Source organism: Limulus polyphemus, unplaced genomic scaffold, assembly GCF_000517525.1.
Source record: "Limulus polyphemus unplaced genomic scaffold, Limulus_polyphemus-2.1.2 Scaffold6943, whole genome shotgun sequence".
Taxonomy (NCBI): Eukaryota; Metazoa; Arthropoda; class Merostomata; order Xiphosura; family Limulidae; genus Limulus; species Limulus polyphemus.
In genome coordinates this window covers 39,847-47,146 of record NW_013672553.1, presented here as the reverse complement: position 1 = coordinate 47,146, position 7,300 = coordinate 39,847, and positions in this window count along the sequence as shown.

Here is a 7,300-nt window from a genome sequence, read left to right as displayed (position 1 = left end):
GAAAGGACTTGTGTCGCTAAAGTTTCGTCGGAACAAAGTTTCGGAAAATTAACTAACGAACGGAGACGTAACAATATGAATGCTTTATTTAAGAGTAAACTTTAAAGACAAATGACAGGGAAGAAATACAAAGTTGTGTTATTTGAATGTAGATTAAACAATTATTAAACAATATATTAAATGCATGTTTTTCATAATTGTGGCATTGGTAGCTTGTTTGTTTGTTGTCAAGTGCAAAGCTACACGGAGGGCTATCTGTGCTGTGCCTATCACGGGTACCTAAACCCGGTTTTGAGGTTTATAAATCCACAGACTGGTGGGGTGACCATTTGGTGGTATTTTGTATTTAAGATACAAACGTATATTTAAAAAAAAATACTTAAACGTTCTTGAAATTTTAATGTTTTGCCATTTTATTGTTGCTTCATATTACTTTATTGTTACTTGAAGCTGATTTTTATTGTTACTTCATATTACTTTATTGTTACTTCAAGCTGATTTTTATTGTTACTTCATATTACTTTATTTTTACTTCATGCTGATTTTTATTGTTACTTCATATTACTTTATTTTTACTTCATGCTGATTTTTATTGTTACTACATATTACCTTATGCTGATATTACTTCATGCTGATTTTTATTGTTACTACATATTACTTTATGCTGATATTACTGCATGCTGAATTTTATTGTTACTTCATACTCGTATTTATTGTTACTTCATGCTGATTTTTATTGTTACTACATATTACTTTATGCTGATATTACTACATGCTGATTTTTATTGTTACTTCATATTTCTTTATTACTTTATTATTACTACATATTACTTTATTATTACTACATGCTGATTTTTAATGTTACTTCATACTCGTATTTATTGTTACTTCCTATTACTTTATTGTTACTTCATACTGATTTTCATTTTTGTACTTTAATGTAAAACTTTCTTAACAGTGTATGCGATAGCAGTAAATTTTCGAGAAATATTCGAAATATCAAATGCATTAATAATTTTGGAGACTAAATTGCATTAGTTCATAATGCTAACCTTCTCTTGTAGATAGCAGAAGTCTGTAAGTTTCCCTACAAAACGTCAGTAGATCACAGTTGTTTATAAATCACAATGCACTAGTGCGTAGAGCTAAGCCTATTTTGCATGTAGTGGTAGTGTATGTATCTAGAGCTAAGCCTATTTTGCATGCAGTGGTAGTGTGTGTATCACCATACATTTTTTTGTGTGTAGCCGATGGTGATGGAAATCTCCAGAAAGAGACTTAAATCTACCACGTGAAGCTACAAGTTTAGATCTTTGACCTTTACCCCATAACGTAATGATTTTCAAAGTACTCCATTCGTGATTGAGCAGTTTTAGTGTTATTTTCTTGTTATTTTAGGACTATCAATAGCGCAAAACAACGTACTGAACACATGCGAGTTCCGACTTTTAAAAGAGCCAAATAAAGAGAATAAATCTAGGAAAGAAAGATCATTTAATCTGATGCCAGAATCACCCGCACCCCTTCCTCTACGATTATTCAGGAGACCCTTGTCAGAAATATGAAATAATTTATTATTTAAAATCTATGTTTAATATGTCTGGTGATTTGACCCCCTAACTGAATGCAAAAATAACTTTATTCATTTACCTTTTGCCGCTGGGAGGCGTTTGTATCTTATAAACAAATTAAATTTCTGTTACAAGTATTGAATTACTTGTGAAATAATTGGACCTTCACGTGATACTTTATACTTCTGTTTAGGCTTATAAATTAACCACATATTAATTTTCAACTTTACAACGTTATAAATCGGGTTTCGATACCCGCAGTAGCCAGAGCACACACATATTTTATATCCTTGCGCTTAAAAACAACAACCTAAAAGCAGCTTTTGCCTGGAAGAAAGTATCGTACTGGTTCTCTTTGTTGTAGATGACAACTTGTTATATATACCTTCTGAAACGATTTCCAAAAGTAATGATAAGGACTCGCGGAAAAGCCAAAATCAAACTATTATAGATTTTAATGTTCTAAATTGAAATACAAGGTAGTGACAAATACATATTTTATTCTGTTGTAATGGAAAGAATTAAATGTTATCACCACATATAAAATATGTGTGTGCTCTGGCTACTGCGGGTATCGAAACCCGATTTATAACGTTGTAAAGTTGAAAATTAATATGTGGTTAATTTATAAGACTAAACAGAAGTATAAAGTTATGTTCAAGGCTACAATGTTCAAGCCTTTAATGTTCAAGGCTACAAGTTCTAAAGTTCAAGGCTACAAGTATGTTACTCAATTTTAATAGTACTCAATGTTTATCCAAGTTGGTATTTAGAAAACATTCTTGATTTCACCTCCCTTGAAAAGAGGAGTTACATTAGCCAACTTCCAATCCTCTGGTACCTTCCCATTATTCAAGGACTAACAAAAAATAGTAACAAGTGGCTCACATATCCAATCTTTAACTTCCTTCAAAACCCTTGGGGAAATATTTTCTGGCCCAGGAGCCTTATAGTTTTTGAACTTCCCAATTTTTTTTTTTAACCAGCTCAGAATTAATACAGCCATCTTGTTTAAAATTGTTTCCATTTATCAACTGTTCAAGATGTGGAATACTGCTTAAATCTTCGTTAGTAAAAACTGATGTCAGAAAAACACATAGGTTCAAGAAGTCTTGATATAAAATGATAAAAACCCTATAACCCCAGCTATTTCGAAAGGGCCACCTGTTCAAAGCACTCAGGTTATAGGGTTTTTGTAATTTTATACTGGTCTAGAGATAGGTAACTTAGACATACACCCAAAATCAAACTATTATTGATTTTAATGTTCTAAATTGGAATACAAGGTAGTGACAGATACATATTTTATTCTATTGTAATGGAAAGAATTAAATGTTATCGCCACTAAGCCTGACATCCATTGAGTCCATAGTAAGTTTTATGTAAGGTACTTTTATTAGCATGAACTTTAATTTATACAAGGCTACAAGTATGTTACTCAATGTTAATAGTAGATATCCTTTTGTTTTATCCAAGTTGGTATTTAGAAAACATTCTTGATTGAATAACTGTTTGTTTGTGTTGAATTTCGCGCAAAGCTACACGAGGGCTATGTGATTTAGCGGTAATAGATTAGGGGGAAGACATCTAGTCAACACCACCCACCGCTAACTGTTGGGGCTACTCTTTAACCAACAAATAGTGAGATTGGCCGTCACATTATAACACCCTCATGGGTGAAAGGGCGAGCATGTTCGGTAACAGGGATTCGAACCCGCGGTCAGCACAATAGAGAAATAATTATTTGTCTATTGCCTTCACATTAACATTTAAATTAACACGTGGGTTAATTCTACGAATACTGATGTGCATCAAAAATAATTTACTAGACATTTCTGATGATCTTGTTTGTTTGTTTGTTTGAAATTAAGCACAAAGCTACACAAAGGGCTATCTGTGCTCTGCCCACCACGGGTATCGAAACCCGGATTCTAGCGTTGTAAGTCCGCAGACATACCGCTGTGCTACTGGGGGGCTTCTGATGATCTCCAATGTTGTGAAGAGCATTCTGTGTTGTCAGAATTACTGACCGAATGAATTATGTACGGCTAATGTTTTAACATTAAATTTCTTATACTTCTTACGTGCGTATTTTTGTTAATTTTATGACAAATTTGTGGACGCCATCTAGTTTTTTTTTTTTTCCGGTAGAATTTTAGTGTCTGATCTGCCCCTGATGATAATAATAATTTTGTTCTTTTACCAACTCCATATTTTTGTGAAAAACAAAACAAAACGTTTTTCTTCATTTATCTTATACAAAAATTTTAAAATAATTATTATTTTCATCAGGATATTAACTGTGCAATAAATACAAGGGTAGTTGGTGGAAAGTGTAAAATATACGAGGTGTGGTTCTAACATACATATATAAGCAACTTAATTCAATGTGAAGTTACACACCGACATGTATAGTAATGTGTAAATACTGGTAGATGGTTAAGTACAAATATGCTGGCTTTATTTTCAGAGCACCCAGGCGTCAGGAATGGGAGAGAAGCGAGGAATGAAGGCTCTGCTGGCCTGGTGTCGGCGGATGACTGATGGATATAAAGATGTCTGTGTCACAGACATGACCAAATCCTGGCGAGATGGACTAGCCTTTTGTGCTCTGATCCACCGTTTCAGACCCGAATTAATGTAAGTAGGATTATACCGTTTCAGACTTGCCATAACGATGATAGTCTAAGTTTCGAAAGAGAACGACTAGCAAAGTTCACACTTCAAACAATACTATGGGATAGGGGGTAGTAGGCCCAAGACGTTGAGACCCCGTAGAATTCGGGGTTAACCTATCCCTAAGATTCCTCATGAGAGTTACGGGAGATTACGTTGTTCGCGTACAATATTTTAACTGTTATGGTGCATTAAGTTGTTAGATTTATCTGAAACAAGAACTGGTTTGTGACATCCAATTAAAGGGCTTTTAAGACGTTAAATAGCGTAATCATTTCTTTCTTCAGATTTCCTCACACTGAAGTTGCAACTGTTTATTATTATGTTTTAACAGAATTGTACAAGAACCACAAGTCCATACAGTTGGCGCCCTCCAGTGGCACAGCGGTATGTATGCGGACTTACAACGCTAGAAACCGAGTTTCGATACCTGTGGTGGGCAGAGCACAGATAGCCCATTGTGTAGCTTTCTGTTTAAGTTCAAACAAACCATACAGTTGGCATAGAAATACGTTGAATTATACTAGAGGTCTGGATTGTATTCCAACGCTAATTTTGGATTACTCTGACTTTAAACCGGTATTCTAACAATGGTGATGCTATTTAACGTCATAAAAATAAAGCATTATGCAAACGGCCTCTAGCGGAATCTAAAGGAGAAACTTGTGTTCACCACATAATCCTTTGTCCCACACAGTGATTAAGAAATATATATATCTTCTATATTTTTCAAATCTATTTACAAGGTTGACTTCACTGTAAACTGTACAAACTAAAACTTAAAATACAGGGAGAGGGCTGAAGTACAGAAACGACGCGTGCACACATCTCCTTTAATATAAGTTTTGTTTTTCCCTCGTGTTAAGAGTACAACTAAATCCTTCAGTGACGTTATCCCGTAAATCCGCTTCTAAGCAGTCGACCTTCTTAACTCACTGAACTGTGAAAATCAAGCCAATAGAGCATGTCGAGAAAACATATCTAGTAACTTTATATCTTGGTATTGTGACGTCATAACCCTTGTGTAACAATATAATTGGACACGGCAAATATATCTTACTTTTTACAACGCCGCTAAATATACATTGTGACATTTTAAACCAGGTGATCCTGAACGGTTCCTGAAAGGTTAGAAATCCTGTTGTCTGTTCGTAATGGGGGTGTTGAAGGGGAGTGGGGTTTTGCTGTTTTGGCATTTTCTTATATCTCCGTGTTTCTATTTAATTCAGTCTTTGGAGAACTTACAAGGTTTATATTTGTTCAGATACAAAAACTTAATTATTAAATATTCAAATGGCGGGAGTTCCGGTTATGTAAATATGTCCGCCATCAGTTGTCATCACCAACTCCTGTGGTGTTACAGTTAAAGAATATTTTTGTTGTAAAACTTGTACTGAATACATTTGAATAAATGGATTATGATAGGAGATTTATTTCGTCCAATACAATCTTAGATAACGCAGACAAATACGACTATAGTGATTTTTTTTTCAAAATGTAATTGATACTTTATGTGTTAGTAGAGCGCATGAGAAAAATGAGGCTTCTAAAAAAAAGGTAGTTCCCGGTTTCAAATTTGTGTCGTTTGTTGATTCAGTGGAAACCTTTAGATGACGATAAAATCAGTCCAGGACAGCATCTGGTCTGGCGTTGTGCCCATAAGTTGTGTTGTTCAGAAAGTGAGAACTTAATCCTGAAAAGTTTCAGACCTGTTGAAGTTGAATCTTGGCCATTTCCTGTCCTCATTCAGTTTTTTCGTGATGAATGTGTTTAACCCTTGACCTAATTTACCTCGACCTTGAGGTTTACCTACATTGTCGAAACATGTGGATTGGACAAGATAACCTAAAAACAATGGCGACAGATAGCGGGACGTTTTCGGACTAAATTCTCAGAATTTAGCGTTTACCTAAAGTAAAATCAATGACGTCACTATCGAACCGAAATAATGTGAGATTTTTTTATTAAATTTTATACGAACCCTTACTCTTTGGATTTGGAACATTGTGGGATATAAGTGACAATATCTATCACATCCTCACTGCCGAATGATCGCTATAATTATGCTGAAAAACCTCCTTGATAACTTCCTTACTGTTGAAAGATCGCTTAAGTTTTTTTTAAACAACTCCTTGATAACGTCCTTACTATTGGAAGATCGCTTTAGTTTTTGTTAACAACTCCTTGATAACGTCCTAGCTGTTGGAAGATCGCCTTAGTTTTTTTAAACAACTCCTTGATAGCGTCCTAACTGTTGGAAGATCGCCTTAGTTTTTGTAAACAACTCCTTGATAACGTCTTTACTGTTGGAAGATCGCTTTAGTTTTTTAAACAACTCCTTCATAACGTCCTTACTGTTGGAAGATCGCCTTAGTTTTTTTAAACAACTCCTTCAAAACGTCCTTACTGTTGAAAGATCGCCTTAGTTTTTTAAACAACTCCTTCATAATGTCTTAACTGTAAAAATATCGCTTTGTTTTTTAAAACAGCTGCTTGATATTGGTTATCCAATGATATATTTTTCTCGAAACCAAGTCAGCAGTGGGAAACGAATAGATGCTGTATGCTGTGAATGTTAGGCCGAGTCAGCAGAATTTAAAATATGTTTTTAAGATTTTAAGCACGTAAACAAACTGGATATTTTCTATTTCGCCATGGATACCCACACAGTAGTTAGTGAAAGTACCAATAATTCTATAACCTATGTCTCCATTTGACGTGAGAGAAAAGCAAAAAACATGGACACCTTGAAAATGTTTTCAAATTCTCATTAGCTATCTTTATGTAGTTTTTGTTGATCTGTTTTCAAATTTATATTAGTCATCTTTATGTAGTTTTTATTGATCTGTTTTCAAATTTATAATAGTCATCTTTATGTAGTTTTTGTTGATCTGTTTTCAAATTTATATTAGTCATCTTTATGTAGTTTTTATTGATCTGTTTTCAAATTTATAATAGTCATCTTTATGTAGTTTTTGTTGATCTGTTTTCAAATTTATATTAGGCATCTTTATGTAGTTTTTATTGATCTGTTTTCAAATTTATAATAGTCA